Here is a 26,870-nt window from a genome sequence, read left to right on the forward strand (position 1 = left end):
CCTCCTATGTGGGACTTTATCAAAAGCTTTCTGAAAGTCCAGGTACACTACATCTACTGGATCTCCCTCGTCCATCTTCAGAGTTACATCCTCAAAAAATTCCAGAAGATTAGTCAAGCATGATTTCCCCTTCATAAATCCATGCTGACTCTGACATATCCTGTTACTACTATCCAGATGCGTCGTAATTTCATCCTTTATAATAGACTCCAGCATCTTTCCCACCACTGAGGTCAGACTAACTGGTCTATAATTTCCTGCTTTCTCTCTATCAATCTACCACCTTCAGCACTCAGTCCCTTCACCATGACAAACAGCAGCAGTACCATCTACAGAATGTACTGGAGCAACTCAGCCAAGCTCCTTGAACAGCATCTACTAACCCATGATTTTATCACTCACAAGGGCAAGGGTAGCAGATATTGTGTACACTACCTCCTGCAAGATTCCCCAACCCATGCCCTATGCTGACATGGAACCATGTAACTGTCCCTTTTCTGTCGGTAAGTCTAAATTCTGGAACTCCATCCCTATCAGTGCTGTTGATGTCCCTACACCACATGAACTGCCTGAGTTAAAGTCGTCCGACCATAACTTGCACTTCGGGATAGGCAACATGTGCCAACCTCGCAATATTGCCCACATCCTGTGAAATAAAAGAAGAAATTTCTCCATAAGTCATCCATTACTTTTGTATTCCAAGTATGAGAAAGTGCTTCTCTGGTCCATCATCCTGTGAAACAGATGGGAAAACTGCAAAAGTGATCAAAGGAGAAAGGACTTTTAATTAAAAGCTTTGAAGATACCTATACCATTCCTTTTGTATGTGATTTGAAATTATTTAGAGAGCTAAAGATGGTAAGGCCACTATAATTATAGCTGAAATGTATACACACAGTTTGCATCATAGAACAAAGCACTAGTAAGCATTGAAGGTCATATTTTACCATGTATTCATGTCAGAGCTTTGCCACATTAATGGACTAGAAACTGTTTTATTTGACGCACTTGAAGGTTTTCCACCTGAAGGCAGAGGAGCAAGCAAAAGTGTGTAGGAAACATTTGGAAGCCCACATGGGTGGAAGTAAGTAAAAGTTACGTTGATGCCATAGCTACCATTTGGTGATGGTGCTACCAATTAAATAGAATGGCAAACAGCAGCATGGAAAGAATTGACCAAATGGTAAAAACACATGTGATGCAAAATCCAGATTGATCTTCTGGATTCAGGGTTGGAACGTTAGAGCTGGGGCGGGTCTGCTCCACCCTCCTAACCAGGGGAACATATGGGAGGATCTAAAACTGACAATCTTAACTTTGGTGAAAAGCTTGCACCAGTCTAGATGGCTCCACTTAGATTACAGTCCTGTAGATAGTAATCAGCTACAGTTGCTTACACCCTGTTTCTTTTTTTTTTGTTGTTGACTGATGAAGGAAGGGGAAAAACAATGCAGTCTTCGAATCTGTCCAACAGTTGGAGGTCTACTCCTGATGTCTCAGTAGTTTTTAGCTTGCAGTAAGGAAAATTGACTTCAAACAGGATTTTAAATATGTTTCCATTTTTCATTTCACTATAGAGAGAACACAACGTAATTGGTCTTTTAAACATGGAGTTTCCCATTTGATAATCCAAACAGTTTTCCTCTTTTGAGTCCCATGGAGAATTTAACGCACGGAAACAGGCTATTCAGTGCAACCACTGGCCTCCATCACTTCATTTCATCCTACCAGCATTTCCTCCTATTCCTTTTCACTGACTTAATTACTTATGCCTTCACAAAGGTACTTTTAAGATGCTCTTTTCATCAAAAGTATTGCTATTGCTGATCTACTCTTCATGGTGTATTTAGTTCTGTTTCCACAAGCTAAGACAGTAACAAATGCATGGAGGGACACGTTAGATGGATTGGGTTGGTTTGGTGCAAATCAGTTCCAGTGTTTGGTTCTGTACACGGAGTACCTGGAGATCTAAACCTTGGATTCAGAATGATTTAGTACAATGGAGCTTATAAAGACTTTCCATTTGAAAGATCAAGACGAACAATTATAGAAAATACTGTCAGTATACTGAACAATTTGCAATACAAAGCAGATATGTGCTTTAGTTTGAATTTTCTGAAAAAAAAAGCAAAATCAGACCCATTGCTACTTTTATTTCATAGACTTAGTCTTATGTTGCAGGTTATGCATACTAACTGCTCTGCTCATTCTTTATACAATAATATTTCAACAGTGTGGTGTGCGAATCACCAGTGCTGCTAATCTGGAATCTAATCTAGAGTGACATCCAGAATGGTTGTGTTCTCTTTCTAATGGCTGTGAATCGTCTTAAGGTTTCAGTGGTGTTACGCTAGGCCTCACGATGGGCACACTCCCATATTCAAACCACTCACAGACTCTGTATAACTCTGTGCTTTCATTCTGCAACTCAAAGACCCCTTGCTGTCATACCTTTTGGATGCTGAGATACAGATGCACCACCAGGGGTGAAGGCGGAGGTAATGAGATACTTTGCGATGTTAATAAGCCAGGTTTGACATTATGTTGCACAAAGTGACTCTTTCACAATAACATTGTTCATTTTAGTATTTTGCTGCAGTTAATCTTTTTTAAATACTCATATGTATCCACACAATTGTGGCTTTTATTTTGAGCCAGATGCTGTGTTGTAAGAATTACATTTCAAAATTCATACAAAATCAAAGGCAATAAATGCAATTACTGTCTGTTCTGCTGCTAATTCAAAACCTACTCTCATCTTGTGGGCTGCAGGGGAACTTAGTGTTGTTTATCAGAGTAACCTTTTCTTTCCCCCTCTTTGGTGTCAGAAATTATTACAAGGCCAAAATGGATCTTGTACAAGGGGTGATGCTGGTAGACTTGCTTTAGAATGAAGGTGGTAGTCATCTGGTCTTTGGACCATCTCCCTCACCACTTCTCTCCTATCGCTCCAAAATAATGAGATAGTGGGGCTTTATAATGACACAAGTCACATCAGGGAGCCCAATAAGATGCCATGAATTTAAATAAAGAGAATTAGGAGAAAAGGTGCATGAAAGTAATTTTAAGAAAAAACAAAAGATTTAATTTTTAATTAAGCCAAAAACACCTTTCACGATAAAAGACTTTATATTTCTTTACAAAGATTGCATTGTCTCATATTCTTGGAATATTGAGAAAAATGATCCATCAGCAGTCTTGTCTATTGAAACAAACCCTAAGCAACATGAAAATCACTTCCAGAAGGCAAACAAATAAACATTTAGGAATTATCAACAGGATGAAGTATTCACCGTTTAGATTAGCTCCTCTAATAGTCTTCCTTTGATCTCATGTAAGCACTGTATTCCAGAGAAAATACCGATTCATACAACGTCAGATACTTGTATCACGTAACATTTCAATGATGTTCAATTAAAAGGTTCAATGGCTGCCTCACCCTTCCATTTGAGTTTGTTCCAGTTTCATCATGCAGTTTGACAGGTTTAATTTCAATACAGATTTCCATGTTCAGCATTGAGCGTGCTCTGCAACATCTTACAGTAGCAATTAGTCTAATCTCTCAGATCAAAGGAAGCAGACTGCTGGAGAGCGAGAAAGCCCAGGGTGCAATTAATGATGGGCAGTAAATCCACTTCAGAAATTACTCTTCAGTCAGAAACTAATTCTTTCTGCTTTGAACTCATGTTTCTTTGCAAAATTGGTCAGTACACCTCATTTTATTCCATTAAAGTGTTTCTGCGCTATTCCCTGAGTGTCTGAGTCAAGTGGGCAAATTCTACCACTTAAAAAAAATACTGATAGACATTTTTTTCCCACATCTGCTTAGAGCTGAACAAGTCAGTTTAAAGTTGGTTAAGTTTATAAGTTTTTGATCCGTTATTATTTCAGTCAAGAAAATCTGCCACCTTTAGCCAGTTAATTTCTGAGAAATTTTAATGTTTAATACTCGAGTTAAAACAACCATGAGCAAAACATAATGCAGAATGGGAGGATACCAGGGACGATGAAAGAAAGCTGACAGTTGGCTTAAAGCTGTCTGTCATCAATTTAATCCATTCATTTTTTAAAAATATCGTACAGCAGAGAAACCAAATAAAATCTGGAAACAAAGATAAAGAGTTAAGTATTAAACCATATTTATTTCTTGTAAAACCGTGAGGCTGTGCAGTCTTCTGCTTAATTCATTCCCTCTGACAATTAAACCCTCACTCCCGTCCCATGCAACTTCATCAATGACAATTTGCTTGGAGTGCAGAAGAATCTTATTGCTCTCATGCTTTTCTGAACAGTTGACTACGTAGTAAAAATTGAGTTTTATACAATAAGTGTTTGTGACATGGTTACAATTTCCTTGCTAAAATCATGTATCCTGCCGACCCACAAATGATAATACTGTTTAAGGTCAGTTAATATTAGTTAATAATTCAGAATCAAAACAAAATCCTCCAAGTTGAAATAGTTCCTGATCTCTGCTAGTTTGCATTTTCACTTTGCTACTTCCACATACAAAGCTGCTACAAAGTATTGAAACATGCCAACGTTTGATGGTATAATCTACTCATTTTACAAATCCAGTATTTACAACACTTATGCTTTCCCAGAAACTGGGGCAAATATAGAATGACAAAATTCTGGAGCACAAAAGGAGGCCATTTGTGCCATCTTCCCTGTCTCTACTAACTCTGCAGTTAGTTCCACTGCCCTGATTTTTCTCCCCCATGTCCCTGCAATTTATTTCCTTTTCAGATATTGATCCAACTCCCTTTTGAAAGCATCTGTTTCTACCTGTCCATCAGGTAATCTTTTTACTCTAGCTTTGAAACATTTTTTATTAAGGAGAAAGCAATATTGTTCCTGTTTTAAATATGAAGTTTATTTTTGGTTTACATTGTTACTGAGCCCAGTGACACAAACACCCCCCACTCCCCACCCCCCCCTCCACCTCCACCCCATGGAAACAACTTATCTTAAACCAACCCTTTATGAATCACCTACACAGCCAGTATATAAAAGCTTTCTACTTCACTGTACCGTAATTTGAGCGTTTCTGAAACCCATTTAACATCCCCAGTGTGCTTACTTTATAACATAGTATCTCAGCAAAGACTCCTGTTACTACGCTAAAGTGCTTATGGCCATCGTAGCAGTATCAGCGGCAAGGATGATGCGCATGTAATGGAGGTTTGTTCAGTCTTTAATATATAATATTGTGCTTTTCAATGGATCCTGTACATCATTCATCTGATAAAAATGAACTAAGTTCAGTTAGCAGCTAACAGTGAGCTCAATGAGTGCAGCTGTTACCGCAATGACCATTTAATGAGCTGAAGCAAACTTGCAATACTGAAAATTTTCTATTGGTGTCTTTATCACATTTTAAAATTTTTAATGAAAGCTTTCCCAACATCTGAAGAGTTTTCTGTTATGAACTTGCTGAAACTTGATAAGATTGCTGAAATGATTGAAGTAATGCGATATGTTCTGGAGATGGGTGTGTAGCTAATTTGGGTGATGACTGTAGTCAAATGAGGTATCGGAGTAGGAGAATGTTCACGGAATTGGTTTCAGGAGAAAAATTGCTAGTTTATGAATACTGCAGAATGACCAGTTCTGTAATACGAATGATGAGTAGGAAAAAAAAACCCATTCTCAGTTCAGCATTCATACACTTTATTGCACTTGGCCACATTTAAAAACAGTGACTTTATTATAGCATTGGAACCTTGTGTTCTCTTTAATGGGTTGGAAGACTGGTAGGTACAGATCTGATTTCTCTTTGAAGTTGTATTCCCAATTGAACATGTTAATTTAATACTTATCCAACAAGGCACCAAAATAGCCCCTTTTCCTAACCAGTCATTGTCTTATAGGACAAAAATGCAGAGAGAAAGAAAATAGATCTGTTGAGATTTTGAATTGAATCTAAAATTTCTGCTTTTAAAATGTGTTTGTGGGGTTTGGGCATCTCTAGCTAGCTCAGCATTGAATGCCCACCCAATTACCTGCGAGGAGATGGTAATGAGCCACCATTTTGAACTGTTAAATCTCACATGATACTGGACCACCAGTTAGGAAGGGAGTTCCAGGATTTTGACCCTATGAAACTGGAAGAATGATGAAGTAGTTCCAAGTCAGGATACTTTGTGACTTGGAGGGGAAGTTGCAGTTCGTGATGTATCCATGTGTCTGATGCCTCCTTGGTAGTAGAAGGTGCTGTTGAAAGAATTTGAGCTGAATTGCCAATCCTAACTGGAATGACAGTAGGACATGCAGGAATAGCCTTGGCCTCCATCGGAACATCTGAGTCAGGATCTGACTGGGCTGCAATGACTCATAGTTCAGTACTCCCTAAATAAACAGAATCTGACAGAAAAGAATGCAACGATCCACTGATGGCTGGGTACAAAGCCTCTTGGGAGGCTGGTGAGGAAGAAAATTGTGGGCATTAATTTCATGGCTTATTCATCAAGGTACACAGCAAATGACAAATTAATACTTTTCAGTTAAAGGCTTGAGATGACAGGGTTGTCAGCTTTTACAACAATTACAGAGAGGAGTGTAGTTAAAGTTAATGCTACAAGAAATTTTGTAGCAACGCACACTGGAAAAAAATCCCAAACCCAATCACAGCCAAATTAAATGAGAGTTTGTGACATGAGCTCAGTAAATATTTTAATTTTCTCAGGTACACCATCTACACTGAATTCCTGCTGTATTGATTTAAGTTTCTATTGCTCAGAAAACAGTTTTAATTCAATTATTGGAAATGATTTTTAAAAATCTTTGTAACCAAAGATAACTGTCTATGGGGCTAACTGAGTTCACATCTGTTTTGCTGACAAATGTTTAGCACATGTCCTTTTGGCTGCAAACTGTTACAGTAAGTATGCAACAGCCTGGGAACATTGGATATTTTCCCTTATAGTAGCAAAACGTTCCCACCTCAATCAGAGCCTTCTCAGTGCTAGAGTGAAGCAAAGTTGCTTGAATCTGAATAGAGCGTTTAAAAATAATCACATTGCAATATGGAACATATTAACTCAAACGACCCTCCTGGCTGCTGGACTGCATAATCCTAAAATAGCACGACCACATTAAGCAGCACAAACCTGGCTTTCTTGACTGTGGGTGGAATGTGCCTTGTTAATACAGCTTCAAGCTTCTTTTATGTGGGGTGTTCTCATGGAAATACATCAGTCACGATGTTCCCAAAGGAATGTGGTATTGAATGCACTTTTTTTCTTAAAAAGAATTAAGTGTTGGCAACCTTAAGATTAAAAAACATTTAATATGAAACTGGGCCAGCATTTCTGTGAGAGAGAATTGACTCTGAACCAGAACTATTGAAGTCACTGATTCAATGATGTTTGAATCACTTTTGCTTCACTGGTTGGTTTTCCAACTCACTTTGAGCTGAATTACACTGAGGAGCACTGCAAAGCAGAATAAATTGACAGGACCACCTGTTTCCCACAAGGGCACATTGGCCTCAACTTGTTTCTAGAATATTCCTGCCAACTTCTGGAATGGTCTGTCATCAAATCTGTCTTGTACCCCAGCAAAAAAAAAAGAGGGAAATAAGAAAACTTGATTTCTTTTCAGGGAAACATTTAATGAGTTGATCTGAAAGGGGGGGCTTAAAAAAGCCCATTGTGTTGGCACTAGTACAACACTGGCTGTAATCCAAAGGATGAAAGAAAAGCAATGACTGAAGCTCTTAATAATTAAATACAGATATTGTTGATCCATGCAGGTACACAGATGCAATCAGGGATTGAAATAAAAATGATTTTGTTTTCCCGCTGGGAATAAATCTAATCTTGTCTTCCGTCAGAGCAGAAAATTTAGGTCAGAAAATCTGAGCCATGCCTTATGACCCAGGAGGAGATGCTCCATTTCACAAACACTCGCCCTCTAGACTGACTGGTTAAGACAGTCTCTTCAATTTGGCACAGGTCACTGGCCATTCCCATGACAGATGCTGTTAGCAGTTCAAGGCCCTGTGGAGATCAGTGATCAAACACAACCTGATCCCAGATTCACGTCTGTCGCTTCTTGTTTAATGTCTGATTTTCAGCGAGGGTGCAGGGGGGCACAATGCAAGATTCTGCCTGAGCTATTGCTTTTTAAAATTTCCAATTGACATACTTACAAAAGCTGATCTGGAAAATGCACAACCAATTGGAAGAAAATAATGACTTATAATCCTTTAGCGTTTGATTCCTATGCACCAATAAACACTTGTTTACATTTTAAGGAAGATTATTACTTTGTTTTATTGATTTGTAGGAAAAAACTACTATAATTTTGCTTTGCACCTCTTTGTAGTATAAAAAATCCAAAGTCATGTCACTATTTGAAAATAAGTTGTCACCCTCTTGAGAGAGAGAGAGGTGAGTTAAAGTCTTCTGAGGGTCAGAATAGTATGCTCTTCCTTAGAAACTGATGGAGGTAGAAGTGGTAAGCAAGGGAATGGAAATTGTAGCATTAACTTTACATACATGTACATCCCTAACAATCTGATTACTAAATAGCAGAGCCAGGCTTGAGGGGCCAAATGGCCGCCTCTTGTTCTCACCTTGGAGATTTATATGATCGTAAGCATTTTTGCATTTAATTAATTTTAAAATTGGAATACAATATTGAATATTTAACATTTGGGCCGTTCCTTTTCTCAAAGGAAGGCCTCAATCCCTCTTTTTGTGAACAGGAAACAAACACTAAATGTGCAATTATAGATCTGGTTTGTGATTTTGATTCATATTTCATCTGAAAACGTGAAATCTTTTTTTGTTTAAAATGTTTGAACCAATAAATGTAAAAACAAGTTTGTATTTTCAATTTTGCATGGTTCCATTTCTTAACCGTTGAGCTATTGATAATTATCCAGAGATTGCACGTAATGTATTTCCTTTTGGAACATTGCACTCACACCTTGCATCTTCAGTTGCCAGTACAAACCTGTAGGATACGTCAAAATGTAACTTCAGAGAACTGTCAATCAAAACAAAAATACCTTTAACCTATTTCTTACGTCCATTGGTGTCAAGATTCATTTTGTACCTCTGAAGAAAATGCATAATGATTAGTAATTAGTATGATGCAGCATGTTTGCTGGCGCTTTGATGCAGTGTGGGTTTTCCAATTATCTGGTCTCCATGTAATTGTCTTAAGGTCAGTTGAGCTGATTCAAACAAGAACTGAAACTTGACCTGCCACAGAAGCCACAGTTGTCAGCACTTGCGAGTGGTAGAGTTCAAGAGGAGCCGCAGTGGTGAGCTGCAGAAGTGAATCATCAGCTTTGCTGCAATTAATTCATTCAAAAAAAAAGCCCCAAATTATTAGCTGTTCAAATTTCGCTTCTGTGAGATTACAAAGGTAACCTTTTGATATTGAGAGTCATAAGATGACAGGTGTTTTTTGAAAGGTTCTGCAAGATGTTTCTTTATGATTTAGAAAATAGTTTGAATGAGTTTCTTCATTGGCAAAACACTGAAGTCTTCAATCCTGTCACTGGCCTGCAAATAAATTGCCTGTGTCACTAAAAGTACTGATTATGGTGGTGTAATCAACAATTATTGTAATAATGTGAATAATGTGTTGATGTCAGATCACACATTATCATTGGAATATACTGGATGGAATCAGAAATTTGGAAAGACATGCAATAAAAGTAGTTTAGTCTGTGCAAAAAGCTAATAGGATATATTGTCACAGAAAGTGAAGTAATGTCACATGATCTTGGTCTTTTCTCAGCTTCTTGCTGCCACATAGTTTACAAGTGACTCTTCTTGCAAAGTGGATTTCAGCCTCTTTAGCAGGAGAATTTTCACACCAGTCCTTTTTCCTGACACACTAGCTTAGCAGAAGTGATTGATGCACACTCCTTCTTCCTTCTAGTTAGTGTACAACAACTTCTGTTTTGAGCATTGTGAACTTCATTAAGTCAGTTGTTTTTGAGATACGGTTGTCCCCATCATCCTAAAACCCCAGTCAGTTTTCCTTTCCGACCTGTGAAACCGCTCAATTGAATTGGCTTTGTTAAGGATAAATCATCCCTCAACTGCATGTGGTCAACCAACTCCAATGATAATCCAGTCCTGCTAATTCCATTTTTTAAGCTACCATGCTCTCACTCCATTTCAAGTCAGTGCAGATATAAAGGTATCAATACTTTTTCCGCGTCCCTGGCTATGCTTATTAAATTTAACCTACTCAACTATGCTACTTTTTCAAAAACAGGAGTTACTGGAAAAGCTCAACAGGTCTGTGGACAGAAATCAGAGTTAACATTTCAGGTCAGGTGACCCTTCAAAAAACAATGCTATTTTTTCACACATTTAAAGTAGGCATCGTATATTTCTATTAATTCCTTGTATGTAGCTTTTTCTTCGTCAATTACTTGCAAAGCCACCCATTTCATACAATGTTGCACTGACCTGTTCACTGCATGGATTCATACCAAGGCCCCTTATAAACCTTCTGCTTTATTCAGACTTGTGAGTTTTTCAGTCTTGAAGGCCTTATGCTCAAAACATCAACTCTCCTGCTCCTCAGATGCTGTCTGACTTGCTGTGCTTTTCCAGCACCACACTCTTGACACTTTTTCAGTCACCACAAACACGATTCCATGCTTGTCTGTCACTTGTGACCACTGTATAAGCCACTTATTCTCCATGTGCTGCTCAAGAGTATTTGCAGAGTAGATAAGAAAAAGATGACCTTTACCTGAGGAACTTTTTGCTGTGACTTTATCTTGTCATGAGGCTGCAAAAGAGCAGTCACATGATGTTACGTCACTTCCTATGATGAGGTCCCTTTACAAACTCATACTTAACCGTTTATCTGATGTGCACACTAAATGTTAGATTTTTCCAGCTCTGTGATATAATCCTGAAGATTAGATCTATAATCTTTAATCATGTGCCTAGCTAAAGAGTCTTCACTCTTCCTTCAAGCTTCTCCAAAATCTTTATTGTAGCAATAAAGTGAATTGTTTATTTACAAAGGAAATATCTTTTTTTTTTCCCTGAAAGACCCCTCCCTGATACCTCTATGATTTTCTCAGGTTGCTCACAACAGTGAGTGGAAAACTCCAGGCTGTACCTGGATGGTTGTCAACCTTTCATACTTGACCAGAATTCATGTCAAAATGGGTTTGCAAATGGTTCAAAGCAAATACTACACATGGAGAATTCCACAAGGTGCCCAGAAAACACCAGCAAGTTTGTGTTGTGCATTGTTTGAAATGGATTAGGGTTTCGATTATTGCTGACTGAGTTTGAAGGGTTTCCTGGTGATTTCTTTTTCACTTTCAAAATCTGCCTTTTACTTTAAAATGGATCCACTCAGATTTCATTGCTTTATCTCTTCAGATTCCTACACATCCGTTAATCTCTACCACTTGGTACGGAAGACTGTTGAAAGTGGACCTTTCTGTGGCCATGGTTCATGTTGTCCGATGACTGGCCAAGTGGAGAACTTGTTCTGTTGACTGGAGTTTGGAAACATATTCCCCATTTGCAGGTAAGTCATTCTGTGCACTTGTTACTAGCACATATTCACAGTTTTCTTCCAGATTCGCTATTATATCCTTTCAATATGAAAGCAATTCTTCTTGTATGTGATGTGAACCAAGATAAACCAAAACTTCTGTTGAGGGATACAGGGAAGTGTACTGTAGATACTGGGAATAAAATTAAATCAAAGCTACATACTGGACATATTCAGCAGGTTATGTAACATCTGTGAAGAGAAAAGGAGTTAATGTTGCGGGTTGATGAATTTTTATTAAACTTATGAAAAGTTCTGACAAAAAAATTGAAGTGAAACATTAATACTGTTTCGCCCTGCACAAATGCTGCCTGTCCTGCTGAATATTTACTGTTTCTCCTTCTGTCCTGTGAATTGTTCTGCTGTTTGCCTTATACCATTTGTTAAATCGACCGTTTGCAAAATCGGGCGGCACAGGGGTACAGTGGTTAGCACTGCTGCCTCACAGCGCCCGAGACCCGGGTTCAATTCCTGCCTCAGGCAACTGTCTGTATGGAGTTTGCACATTCTCCCTGTATCTGCATGGGTTTCCTCCCACAGTCCAAAGATGTGCAGGTTAGGTGAATTGGCCATGCTAAATTGCCCGTAGTGTCAGGTGAAGGGGCAAATGTAGGGGAACGGTTCTGGATGGGTTGCTCTTCTGAAGGTCGGTGTGGACTTGTTGGGCCGAAGGGCTTGTTTCCACACTGTAAGTAATCTAATCTAATAAGTGTAGCTTGCAAAGTAACACTCAAATGCAATCCCAATTGCTTGCTCATAGTACCTTTTGACAACTTTCCACAAATTCAGCTTTAATTCTGACACTGGCCAGGGAGGTCAATAATTTGATTTTGACAGGATTAGTTACAATTTCAACATATCTTTTAAGGACCATTTGGTATCGGAGGGACTTTGGAAATATTTTCATTGATTTGAAAGTCAGGCACTGATGCATCGTATCTCAATCTTACGAGAGAAACAAGGAAGGGAAATTGAATCTTTAAATCAGCATCTTAGCAGCTGCACTTTTGCTAGAGTGTTAAAAAAATAAACCAGGGCTGGGAACAACAGATTTGTTCGTCTTTCTGTCGCTGTCTCCCTTTCCCCATAGAAAGCAGTATTTAAGTTGCTTAACGATTATGGTTTGAAATTATTCTGTGGTTGATGCAATTAAAGCCCTTATGTTGGTTGGAAGAAAGCTGACAAATCAAATCCGACTGCGATAACAGAACCACTGAGCACTGACATCTTATCCTCTGAGCATGAAGATTTGTCTTTGAAAGCATTCCAAAAATAGTTACTATTGGAAATAATGCTCCAGGTTGCTCCAGTATTCCAAGAAGGATTATATCCAATGATGGGCCAAATCAGCACCTTTTTTTTCAGGAGGTCAGTCTTTTATGTAGCTTAATGAAAGCGTTTCATGCACAAAAGAATAGATATTGTGGATCACTGTTTTCGCTTATTTTTCAGCAAACAATTAGAAAGATATTAATTGTGTCAACTTAATGGTATCAATTGATTGAGACAGAAAACTATGGATTCCAATCCCTTCTCCATGGACCCGTAGTACAGTTGGTGACTCTCAATGCAGTGCTGACATAGTGTTGCTATCAGAGGTGTCACATGCTCAACTGGTGTGGGAAGTGGGCTTGGAGGATAGCAATTGCAATGCAGAGTATCTTAGCCAACATTCTTCCCAAATTATCAACACTAATACAGAATAACTGGTAAATTTTCTCATTGTCAGTGTGGGGGAAATGCTTCTGAACAGTTGCTTGATCTGAGTTGAGCATTAAAAATAATTTACAGAGCTTTGAAATGCTTTAGAGTATTATTAATTGGAAGTCTTTCCATTCAGAATTGTCTTAATGCAGAGTTCATTCTTGCCGAACATTCAGATAGAGTGTATGCTTTAACGGCTCTTGGTTAGGATATATTTGAGGAAGTGATGGGAAAATTGATCAGGGTCATGAATAAAATGAGAAGTCATATTCTATGGATCCTCTTATGCTATTTGTTAGTTTAAATGCTAAATATACTACTGTATTCAAATAGACGATCCCAGGGATATCAGTAAACTCTTTCATTTCTGCTGCCTTTACATTCCACAGTATAATCACCTGAGTGAATATTTCATGAAGCTAACATCATAGTATCCAGCAAGTGGTTTTTTTAAGAGTCCCAGAGCACTGTCTGCCTAATCCTGAACTAATATTTTTCAGGGAATGCTGTGGTGTATCTTAACAAAAAAAACTGTTCTAGTTTTTTGCAAATTAAATTATACTTCCAAATAGGCGAAAATGAAACCAAAAAACAAATATTTGCAACCTTGTGGCAATGCACAATACAAAAAAGGTGCTCTTAATGCTTCTCATTTTATTATGGTGGTAATTTGAGCCTCGAAATGACTTCTAACTTATCTTGGTTTGGGTCACCCTGACCTTTAAGACCATGCCATTCTGTTAAAATTAAACCATTAGGTCAAACTAGACAAGTGGAAAATTTAATTTTCATCCCTCATAGCCAAAATGGATGTAAATAATACACTGATCCAATGATTTGATTTTCATCCACTGCCTTTTATGAGTTTTGTACAACAAACTAAGGATTCTTGTGACATAATGGTAATGTTGCTACCTCTGAGTCAAGAGGACCAAGTTCAAGTCCACTTATAGTCATAGAGATGTACAGCATGGAAACAGATCCTTCGGTCCAACCAGTCCATGCCAACCAGATATCCCTACCAAATCTAGTCCCACCTGCCAGCACCCGGCCCATAACCCTCCAAACCTTTCCTATTCAAATGCCTCTTAAATGTTGCAATTGTACCAGCCTCCACCACATCCTCTGGCAGCTCATTCCATACACGTACCACCCTCTGCGTGAAAAAGTTGCCCCTTTGGTCTCTTTTATATCTTTCCCCTCTCACCCTAAACCAAGCCCTCTAGTTCTGGACTCCCTGACCCCCAAGGAAAAGACTTTGTCTATTTATCCTATCCATGCCCCTCATAATTTTGTAAACCTCTATAAGGTCATCTCTCAACCTCCGATGCTCCAGGGAAAACAGCCCCAGCCTGTTCAGCCTCTCCCTGTAGCTCAGATCCTCCAACCCTGGCAACATATCTGAACATCTTATTTAGAAAATATGTACAACACTTGATACACACATTCATTTACACATATACACCATTAGAAATCAAAGAAAGATGTAGTTATAGGGCATTTCATGGAACACATGATAGTCCACCCAAAACCATCATACTGGCTGATAGATTCATGATTTAGTAACTACCTTGGAAGCCATTTTATTTTCTGAAGAAGTATTTCCAGTCCTCCAAAAGACAAAGTATTTTCTCCTATTTTCTTTGCACTTAAAACCAGGCAGAGGTTTTTTTTTCCCTCTGTATTTTGTTGAGAAGACAAAGTTCCTTTTGTTTACATGATGCATTCATACAGAATTAACAAATGCCAAGTCGTATCGTAAAAGCTAGAAGCAGAATCGGTCACGCTAACCTACTTTTACCATAAACAGGCTGTAATCATGCAAATCAGCATAATTCATGTGTGTGCTGGTCACCCTGTGTGCCATCTAACCGCAAGATCCAAGTTGATTAAAACTGCAGTGTTAAACATTCTATATGGATTCTGCTTTTGTGTGTAACATTTTAAATGCATCCTTTCAACATTTGTATGATAAATCATCTCTTTCTTTTGTGCAGATTCCAGACTTGTCAACAGGCACTGCAGTGTGTTACTCAAAATGCATGCCGTTTGAAAAGGAATTTCTTTGTAAGGTGCTTTTCTTGTTGTCGCCATTGTATATTTAATTGCCTTTTCGACCAAACGTTGCATTCTTAATCATTGGATTTTTAGTGGACAGCAGTTTGGAGGTGGGGTGGGGGCAGGGTGGGGGCAGTGTTGGGGAGCAAGAATTGTCTTTCACTCAGCACAATCAGTCATTGCCTCCTCGCAATATGTTTTAAGCACTTTAAATATCATCATAGCAAAGGATTAGATTGCATCAAAACAGATTTGAACATTCCTAAAAACATGTTTGCCAATGACAGAAAAAAAAATCAGGTGTTTTGTATGTTCTCCTCATGGTGAATTCTCACTCTATTTGCAGATTGTACCTGATTAGACATCCATGCATCTAAGGAGTTAGACTGACCTTACCCTTTTAGATTCTATTTTTATCAAGTGGTGGCTTCAGGGAACATTCAACGCTGTCGGTGAGTTTGATACTATTGGAGAAACCATCGACCGTTGATTGTACCTTGTAGCCAACCTCCTCCACCTGCCTTTGGGTTAGTTCAACCCACGGATCTTGGTCTGAAACCCATTTGCTATGACGGAGGCTAGCATAATCATTATAGATAATTTCCGGGAAGACGAAAACAGTCCCAGCAAAGGTCACAATCAACATTCATTGCTGTCGGTGGGTTTAACTATATGGTAAAGCTCGCTGAACAATGAATGCAACTGTGGCCCAGATTTTAGCAATGACGCCAACAGAGTTGACGTTGGACAAAGCAAAGCTGCAATAGCCGATGATTTAAGAATTGATTGATCGAGGAAAAAAATTGGCCTCGTCCGGACTTGACCTTCTGTAATGCTTGGATATGATATTAAGTTCAGTGTAATTTATTCACAAATGACTGAATCATGTGAGGGTCAAATTCCTGTCTGGAATAGAAAGAATATATGTTGCAGCTATTACATTAAAAGTGATATCAGGTTTCAATATTTTGTTGAGGCTTTCTGAAAGACTTGGTCTGTGCCACTGAGATGTTCAGTTCAATTAGGGAGTGATGATGACAAAAGTATGCTGAAGAATCAAACATACATATGTAATTCTGAAAGTGGCTGACTCAATGGTCTTTCCAAATGCTTCACCATTGAAGAATGCTAATTCTCATTTGTTATTGAACCAACTGTCACAAATTGGGATGGCTACTTGCAGAAACAGAAGCAGGCCACTCAGCACTTGAGCCTGTTCTGCCTATTCAATAGGAACATTGCTAATCTGATTCCTCTACATTCTTGCTCTTCCTCAATAACCTTTCACCTCCTTGCTTATCAAGAATCTATCTTGCATTTTCTTGAATATAATCAAAGACTTTGCTTCTGTGAGAAAGAATTCCTCCTTTTCGTGAAGGGGTGACTCATATTTTTAAACAATGACTCCTAATTCTAGATTCTCCCATGAAAGGAAACATCTTTTCCACATGTATTCTGTTAATGTCCCTCCAGTCTTTATACTTTTCAAGCAAGTCACTTCTTGGTACTTGTAAACTTCAAAGGACATAAGCTGAGCCTATTCAAATTTTCCTCATAAGACAACCCACTTGTTCCAGGTCTTCATCTAGTAAACATTTGATCTGCCTCCAACCCATTTACATCCTTTCTTAAGGAAGAAGACCGGTAGTGTACATAGTACTCCAAATGTGGCTTAACCAAAGTCTGCATAACTGAAGCATACTTCCCTATTTTTGTATTCAATTTCCCTCACAATAAATGTTAATCACCTATTAGAAACCTGAATCACTTCTAACTTCATACTAACTTGCTGCAATTCATGCATTGGGATACCCAGATCCCACTGCATCTCATGAGCTCTGCAATCTCTTACCATTTAAGTAGCATGCTTCTTTGTGCAGCAATGGACTACTTCTACCGATCTTTTGTCATCAGCAAAATTAGGAATTCTACTTCGTCCAAGATATTTTTACAAGTTGTAAAATGTTGAGGCCCCAGCCCTGATCCCTGTGGTACACCACTGATTATATATTGCCAAATAGAAAATGATCCATTTACGGTGACCCCCTGTTTATTGCTCACTAACCAATCTTCTATTGATGCCAACATATTATCTCTTAAACCTTGTAGACCATGAGTTTTTGTTAACTACAATATCCTTTGCAGCACCTTCTGGAAATCTGTATACAGCAGATCTGCTGGTTCCACTTAATCCACAGCATGTTACATCCTCAAAGCACTCCAATAAATTGGTTAAAGATGACTTACCATTCACAAAACCATGTTGACTCCATTTGAATACACATCTCTAAATATTCTGCTATAGCATCTTTAAGCTTCCAACATTTTCCTTCTGACAGATGTTAAGGTAACCAGTCAGTCGTTTCCAGCTTTTTCTCTCTCTCTCTTTTTGACTAAAGGAGTTATATTCACTAAGTCCTTGGAAACTACTTGCTCAATGTTAATGCGGAAATAGTTGAACTGGCCTAAATTTGTCTGATGAATTAAACAAAATGAAATTGAAGTATCCCAGTAGGACTGGATCGTAATTCAGTTTTTCACCCAGTTTGCACTCCACTTATTCCCTGGTCCTCATGTTTGCTGTCTGATTTGCTCTCAACTTTCACACAGTGCTGTCTGTTCCAATTGTCACATCTCTCCAGTAATGGTTTTTTTCTTAAATTATCACACGACCATCACCCATCTCTCCGGAATTTCAGCCAACTTCGTAGAATACACATATATTTATGGAATGTTTTCTTTCACTGAACCACATATTTTTAATAAAATAAAATGGTATGGAAAATCAACATTGCATTTGTCTTTTTGAAAACCTTCCAGCTTCCCTTATTCTATACATGTGCTAGATGGTACTGTCATACATGTCAGATGATTATCATGAAATATTTGTGGTAACTTGCAGTAACCTTTTTAAATAGGCATACTGATAAAAGAAATGTGCTTTGCCGATTTTTTTTCTTTTGCATAGTTTTAAGGACTGGCTGCCAAAACAAATATTTAAAGCATCAAGCTGCATGATAGCACATTCAGCTATGGTAACCTTGGGCCATTAGATCTGAGATACAGTCAGGCAATTTTTCTACTTTTCTTTAATGCTTGGCAACTAACTGAAATAAATTTCATAAAACATGACCTACCTTATTTTTCTCTCTCTTTTCCTGAAGGTTGTTAGTACTAATGTCCTTTGGGATGCCCTAAAATCATGCCAGGAGCTCGATAAATTGAGGTCTGTCTGCTTTTCTTCTTTCGTAAAGTATTGCCCCTGAGGTAGCTACACTCTTCTGAGAGCTGGAGCCTCATGTAGATATGAATCCAGTGATCATAATTTCACAATGCAGAAGAAAACTGAACGTAATTCATTGAATAAAGTTATGTGCCTTTTACAAAACTGTGGAGTAAAAATTATGTTGCGGATATTACCAGAAACATTTAGAGCTAGATGCAGTTATGTTGAAAATTGACAGAGACCGAGTAAGGATATAATCTTTCCCTATATAAGCTTTTCCCAAGCTCATTAATATTTCTACTCATTCTCTGTGAGAACTACCCACAAAGCATGGACTGAAAGAGAATAATAAATTGTGTATTGATTGTCAATCTTTTATTAATCTGTTATTTTATTTTTGAAACAGTTTCTTCTTCAATCAGAACACCTACACAATTATAACAATTATTGAATTCATGTTAGTTTAGTAAATTTTAAAGAGATAATTAGTTGTTTCACACTAGGAGTCACGCCTAACAACTCTGTGAAATATTATTCTGAATGTGATGTTTATTTTCTTCTTTCTCTTGCTTCTATTTTCTAAGGTCTGGAGGTATTGCTTCACTCAATTGGGGTACATTTTCACAGACAGTGCTCACTGTGTATTGCCCCACAGAACTGACAATTAATAATCTCTTCACTGCAAGATCTAGATCTCCCACTTTGTTCAGTAAGAATAATACATTCAAAATGACTGACTCACTGTCAGTGATGCAACTGAAAAAACCTAGGCCTGATTGGCAGCAAATGTGGCGAGTTGCAATACCCACCATAATGGACAACTTGTAACCATTCTAAGGAGTGGTCATTTTGAGTTTCCACAACCAGCATAAAGCAGGTCTCCAATCTAGAAATGTTCTCAATAGTGTGGGGATTCTACACACATTTTAACTATTAATTAACTTCAGAATTTATGAAGAAGCAGACTCTGTAACTTTAAGAGCCAATCCAGCTTCAAAAAAGTCCACTTTAGTCACAGAGTAATTTATTACTGGTTACACGATGTGACAGTCTTCAATGAGCAATGCTATGAGAAGATCTGTTTGATTAGCAAGCTACCACGAAACACATTTTTTAAAAATATACTGATGAATTGGAAAGGGTGTGATGTGTAGTTTTTAACAACTGCAAGGCTGCTAGAATTGTTATTTCTTCACCAAAGGATCACACAATCCTAATGTCGTCAGCAGCAACTGGTGGCTAAAAAAAAGCTATTTCTTGGAAATCATTTTTTTCCACGTAATGCACACACTTATGGGAAAAAGAGAAGCAACTAGATTCCACAAGCTTCATAGTGAGATTCTGAATGTTTTGTTTCTGCTGGATAAATTCTGTTTGTAAGGGCCTGCTTATAAAGAAATATTTCCCTCTGACCAAAAAAATTTATCATGCTCTTACCCCACTGATCACAAGCAGGTACATTCTGCCTATGTTACACTCCAGACCTTTGTAAGAAAATGCAATAAATCATACAAGGCAGCAAAACAGCTTAGTACAACAGTCACACATCCAGAAAGTAGTCATTCTTCAGAACAAAATAAATCCTTTTAGTTATGATGATATTTAATTGAGCTGTTTATTTCATCTATTGCTGATCCTACATGCATTGTGTTAACATAGTGGTGTAACACACAACTATATAAGAATTTTGGCATGAAGAGATGATTGTACACATGTTCACACACACACACACACACAAGTTCTATTTAAGTAACATGTTATTTTGAAATTGGTCACATAAAGCAAACACTTAAATGAACCAGTGCATAGCAAATACAGATTATGCTATTTACTGTAATTTACATGTACTGGAACCTTATAGTGTGAAAATAAATTGTTATGAGACTTGAAAGGGTTCAAAAAGATTTACAAGTATGTTGCCCGGGTTGGAGGTTTTGAGCTATAGGAAGAGGCTGAATAGGCTGGTACTGTTTTCCCACGAGTGTTAGAGGTTGAGGGGTGACCTTATAGAATTTTATAAAATAATGAGGGGCATGGACAAGGTCTTTTCCCTGGGATGGGGGAGTCCAAAACGATAGGTTTAAGGTGAGAGGGGAAAGATACAAAAGGGACCTAAGGGGCAATTTTTTTCACACAAAGACTGGTACATGTGTGGAATGAGCTACCAAAGGAAGTGGTGGAGATTGTTACAATTGCAGTATTTAAAATGTACCTGGATGGGTATATGAATAGGAAGGGGTTTAGAGAGATATGGACCAAGTGCTGGCAAATGGGACTAGATTAGGTTAGGATACCTGGTCGGCATAGACGAATTAGACCGAAGGGTCCGTTTCCGTACTGTATATCTCTATGACTCTATGCCTGTGACTGTAAATATTGCTGTATCCCATGCCTAATAACATTTAAATAATTTAAATAAATCGTTAATGTGCGTAGCTATGTAGCAAGACATTTATTCAAAGGTAAACAGCATTAAAATATAGTGCAAATTATATACATATCCTGTTTAGTGTTGTGGGATATGTTTTACGCATATTTTAAAAAGGCCAGACAGCGATAAGCGGGTTAAGAAGAACGTAAGTTCCTAATAAAAAAGACAGTTTTTTTTTCACAGGGCTGCTTGCAGATTAGAGTTAACACTTTATTCACACTCCCATCAGTGAACCTAACAGCCACCCTTCAGCCACTGTCCAGTCTACTCAATCTTGACAGCATTTCCAATCCCTGAGACCAAAATCTAGTGCAGCATCATTGGCGGTGCCATCTTTGGGATCAGCTGTTTAGCCTCTCCAACAGTAAACACCAATTTCATGGTGGTAGTTCGGGGAGGGGGTGGGGCTGCTCCCCAATATTCTGGACAAAAAATGGTTCTAAAGCAGAAATCGCTGCAGAAAGTCCTGCTGAGTTTCTCCAGTAAGTTGTTTTTCTTCTATTTCAGATCTTCAGTATCCGCAGTCTTTGTTCCGTTTTGGTAAAAATGACCGTCCCATCACGATTCCTTTGTGCGAGATTACTGTGTGCAAACTGGCTGTTGTGTTTCCCCATATTTACAGTCGGGGCTACATTTCAAATGCACTCGATCGGCTGCAAAACACTTTTGGCCTGTCCTCGGATCGTGAAAGGTGCTATGTAAATGTACGTTCTCCCGATGCAGCTCCATGTTCTGCTCCCTAAATCAAAGCTCCGCCAGTCACTCCGTCGCGTCTCTTGCAAAGCATCTTGGAGCGGCAGTGCCTAACAAGAGCAAACTGGCCACTCCCTTGAGGAAGGGAGTATTCTTTTGTCTGCCCGGCGCTGGGGGTCGCTTCTCGTGAGCTTGCAAACCACAGGCACTGCCCGAATGTGCTGCAGCCGGCTTCCCCAGCTGGTCGCAACTGAACTGGTCAGAGAAACATGCAACCCCCTCCTGTGGCACTCTTTGTCTTTCCCGCCAGTGCCGACCTCCAGCCTTTAATAAAGCCACAGGTTGGTGTCCACAAACAAAAAACACGACGTTTGCAAACTGGAAAGGCAAATTAGGGGGGACAAACTGCTTTGGTTTAAAACAAGGAATAGAAAGCAAGGATTAAATAACACAGCAATAATTCCACTTGGAATTCAAATCAGCATTGTGATCGAGATTAACATCTTTCATTTGTTTTTACATTTCAGTTGCCTAAGTTTATCATCATCCAGTCGAGTTACAATCAATCACCCTTCGCTAAACAAGAGGTTCTGTTACTGGAGTTCTCCTGGTCATTAAAAGCTGGCCGGCAGGAGCTATAATTCAAGTCAGACAGACTGCAATCAGTCTCCCGCTCTCCCCATTCCCCTCCCTTCCCCCCCCCCCCCCCCATCCCGCCACAATAAATGGAGCACTTACTCCTCTCTGTGTGTTATTTGATCTGCAAGCACTGGGTTGAGTCCAGACAAAACAGACCCAAGTTCAAGTGCAAGGCCGCTTCAAGATTTGAACTTGCAGCGTTCCATCTGGGAGTCAAACCCCGTGTGCCTGAGCTGCCCAGCTTGAAATAATTCATCTCGGCAACATGTTCAGGCTGCAGAGTCAAAGTTCAAAATGGCCGGGGCTGCTTTTGGAGGATTCTGCTCCCTTTAAGCCATTCAAGTGCATTCGATTTTACTCGGTGCAGTTCTTGACAATGGTACAAAGAGCAGCGTTTCGCTGCAAACAGGCTATCCCCTATAATCTCTTTTGTCAAAAAGCCTTTACGCCTACAGAAGGAATGTATCCGTCCTGATTCTTTAGATGCCCTGGAATTACTTTACAACCGGTTGCTGCAGGAATGTGACCCCCCCCCCCCCTCAACTCCCACTAAAACACACCAGACAAGGAGGTAAAGAGTCACGTTTCACGGTTGTTGCAGCTTCTTGTTTGAACTTGGCATGCGTCTGCCATTCAAGAATGCTCCCTCAGATGGGCGACAGTGATCTGTTGGAGTGGTTGAACCAGACAGTGCTGTCAAAAAAAAGACTTTTGACAGTAATCTATAGCAAGTACAGCTCTGGGTTGTCAGTGAGCTGGAAGATGAGCTGATTCCCAGCACACACATTTAAGAATATCATCACTGGGAGAATTTCCCTCCTCCCCCCACTCCCTTTCTTTTTTAAAAAAAAAAGAGCAGACGGTTGGACTTTAATGAACGATAAACACCAGCCTTACAACGGATGGAACAGATCTGTGTCTGGTTTTGCCCTGAGGCAAGTCTCTGCCACAGTAATAAAAACAGCTCCCAACAACAGCAGCACATCTGGGAGATGCCTGCTTCTTTTCATTAGGCTTTATCTGTCAACGCCCCACCCCCCCACACACACCTTGCCTTTTTATTTCAAACACAAGATTATAAGGCCCTGCAGAAACATCCCCACCTCCATCCGCCCCGTCACTGCCCAGGCAAGTGTAACCTGGTCACTTGTACAACTAACTGGCCCGTGGCGAGACGCAGCGAGCAGTGTCAGCAGCGCTGCCGACAGGGAGCTGGGTAGGCAGCTCTAACGGTCAGAGGAAGTGCTCGACACCTGCAGAGTGGCGAACCATTCGTTACACAAAGAGCATATTGAGCGAAACAGATTTAAAGAGACAAAGGCGCCTTTTGTGCGCCCGCATCAGTTGCTCGTGGTTGAAAAAGGGCCAGCACTCAAAAAAAAAGCCTCCCTTTTCTTTTCCGCCATTCTCCATTTAGATAAGTTCAGGGAGATAAACTCGAAGAATCACAGTGGCCAACGCAGCAACTTCCTCCCCAGCGTGCCCAGTGGAAAAGAATTCTGCCCTCGCGTTGCTGTTCAATATTCATCGTGTTGTGAAGGGTTTTCCTGGGAGGCTGCTCACTGGAAAAACCACAAGAATGAGAATTTGACTCGCACTGCAATGAAAAAAAAATCTTCTGATATGATCTTTTTTTCTTCTGGTAATTTTAATACAAGGAGGTAATCACAAAGGAATTTACTTTCAAGAGAGTAGGGGGTTGGCCCTGAAAGCAAACTTAGAAACTGTGAATTGGCAAATCAGCCCCTTGTAACTCATTAGCAATGAATTGTTTGAAATAAGTTACTCAAACCCTTAATGCCTTTGCACTTAATATGCCAGTGCCTTCTCACAACAGAAGAGGGTGTCTTCAAAATGTCCAGTGTTTGACCAGTTAGGTCATGTCAATCAGGATGTTAGCAGTGCCTCAGCCAGATAGAAACCCACCTATAGGTCTAGCACTATTCTGAGTTGCTTGATTGCAAATTGAGCCATTATGTCATAGAGATGTACAGTACGGACACAGATCCTTCGGTCCAACTTGTCCACACCAACCAGATTTTTTTTACAGAGGAAGTAGTAAGTGTTTGGAATGTGCTGCCTGGGGTGGTGGTGGAGGCAGATATGATAGGAACGTTTAAGGGGCTTTAAGGTAAGAATAAGAATATGCAAGGAATGGAGGGATATGGACCAAGGGCAGACTGAAGGGATTAGTTTAATTTGGCGTCATGTTCGGCACAACATGGGGGTCGAAGGGCCAGTTCCTGTGCTGTACTGTACTGTTCGAGAGTGTGTCTGTCTGAGTGTATTTATAGGTACATATAAATACTTGGGTTTATCTGTATATACAGACATACATTTCTGCTCAAATTTTGCTGTAGGATTTTAAAAGCAATGGAACACAGCTGTGAAACTTTTTTTTCCTCTGTATGAATTTGTATGGTGTATCAATTCTAAATTTCCTACAGCTATCTCCTTGAGTGCACAGTGAGGTTGATTTTTGACCTGCCAACATAAATGATATTGGTGCAGTAAAGGCCTCAGATTTGGGTTTGGAAGCCTCTCTGATCCCAGTTACCCTGGCAGTCAGGTCCTATAAAAACATCTGCCTGTTTCTGGTGGCCATCCTCTTTGTAAATATAACATACACTGGGCTCCCGACTGCCACTTTAGGCTGGTATTGGTCACTTTGTAACCTGTCCACTGGTGATAGAACTGAAGAAGTCCACCAACAGTGAGTCCTAAAAGATTTTAAGGGAGCTAGAAGGAGCAGGAAGCAGCTAACTAAAGATCCGAATGAGTCACATGCCTCATTGAGGCAGGTAGGTTAATCTCTCATGTCAATGAAAAATGACAACAGCAACAGTTTATTTATGGAGTAAGGAGGAACAGAAATGTCATCCAACCCCCCCAGTACTCCCAGAACTTTCTCTGTGTTGGTAAGGTACATGGTCCTACAGTCAATGCTGGAGAAGGCTAACTTGCCTGTGGATATTCGGTACTTATGGATAGCTTGCTTGGAAAATGAATTCCAAGGCCTACTTCCAGACCATCCTCAAGCCATCTGGGCCACTTTGCTTGATTGCACAATGCTTACACTGCCACCCCTTAGTGCCTAATAATGGTATCTCTGCCCTGAGATGTACAAGCAAAAGAGGCACACAGTACCATTAAACACCAACAATCATTTCCCTACTCATCATAAAGTATATACATTTTCAAGTATATACAGTGTTTAAACTTCTTCAGATTCTGGCTCTACACTAATTAGAGTCATTCTAATGTTCTCTCTCAAAATCTTGCAAAAGAATGTCAGTTTTTTTTCTTAAAACTGAAGCCCTACATTTCTCAGAGGTGCTGAAGGCATCTCCTTTGCTCCAACTTTCTCAGAGTAATTGTAACCATTCCTCAGTAATGGCTGATGAAAAAGAATCCGAGACCTACTCTCAGATTTCCCATAATTGATGCTATAGGCATCCTGTGTTCTGACTTCTCCCTATAGTTACAACTTCAAACTTCCCAATATGGTTAAACTTTAAATGTTCCTAATTTCCTACAGTAAGGCAGTGCAAGATTACTGAACAGGGAGAGACTAGGCTTTCCCCAGCCTCCTGCGAAGATTTCTCTTTTGTTTTCCAATGGACTCTTGAAAGCTGTAACCTGGCAGATATTCAACATATTTATACCCATTTCAGTCACTGTTTTGTTCCAACTGGAAACCCTTGTGAGATTCAGTTATCCGTACTGCCAGGAATGTTTCAGTACTGAAGTCTTTCACTGGCAAGAATGTCATTGCTGACAGTGCAGCAGCAGAGCACAATCCCTGGGCCAGTTGCTGCGTCACAGTGATTGATGGGTTACAAGGATTACACTGCTGCTCCTGAATGGCATATTGCACAGAAGACACACTTTGGGTTTTGCATTCCAGTCTAATAATGTCAAAGTGTTCAAAATAAAAACGCAGCTTTATGGTGCAAATACATTACCGTGTGCAATTACATATGATAGATATCTCACTCATGAGAATGAACTCAGTGACTTTTATCCATGTGCAATTAGATCATCACTGTTCCATATACATGAAGCACTATTTGAAGAATCATCAATTCTGTTGTGGGCCAGAACTGAGCTTTTTAAACAAACATTTATTCCAGTCCTGCATCACCAAGCCAAGTTGTGACTGGCTCAGTTCTTCTGCCCACATCTTGATTCATGACTAACTGAGAATGAAACACAGTTGTCCTAGAGGAAGAGTTAAAAGAAAATCGATCTTCACCCTGATTTAGTAGCTTGTTGCAAATGTTTATGAACCAATTTTTTTGAAGTTGTGCTTTGCAATAAAATGCTGCAGTTTCCTTCCCCTCAGTCTCCTGTTCCACCATTCTGGGGATATGTTGAGTCGGAGACTATTAGACGTGTAAAAACAATGTTATGTCAGCCTCTAAGGAAACAAAGCATTATAAAAGTATAATTCCTGAAGAAGGGCTAATGCCCGAAACGTCAATTCTCCTGTTCCCTAGATGCTGCCTGACCTGCTGCGCTTTTCCAGCAACACATTTCCATCTCTGATCTCCAGCATCTGCA

General features: G+C 39.4%; 1 long non-coding RNA gene across 6 annotated transcripts in view; it reads left to right on the forward strand.

Moving 5' to 3' along the window:
• The window catches only part of LOC122554547, a 73,660-nt gene extending 51,299 nt beyond the window's left edge, over nt 1-22,361 (forward strand). For 3 of the 6 annotated variants that reach the window (XR_006313015.1, XR_006313016.1, XR_006313014.1), the window contains 3 exons: nt 11,379-11,529; nt 15,258-15,327; nt 18,483-20,477. This is a non-coding gene — a long non-coding RNA (uncharacterized LOC122554547). Of the gene's footprint in view, nt 1-11,378; nt 11,530-15,257; nt 15,333-15,664; nt 15,771-18,482; nt 20,478-21,482 lie in introns of those variants that run through there. The other 3 variants (XR_006313019.1, XR_006313018.1, XR_006313017.1) reach the window with 3 other exon arrangements.
• Nucleotides 22,362-26,870: the final 4,509 nt, after the last annotated feature.

This window comes from Chiloscyllium plagiosum, chromosome 11 (assembly GCF_004010195.1).
Source record: "Chiloscyllium plagiosum isolate BGI_BamShark_2017 chromosome 11, ASM401019v2, whole genome shotgun sequence".
Classification (NCBI taxonomy): domain Eukaryota; kingdom Metazoa; phylum Chordata; class Chondrichthyes; order Orectolobiformes; family Hemiscylliidae; genus Chiloscyllium; species Chiloscyllium plagiosum.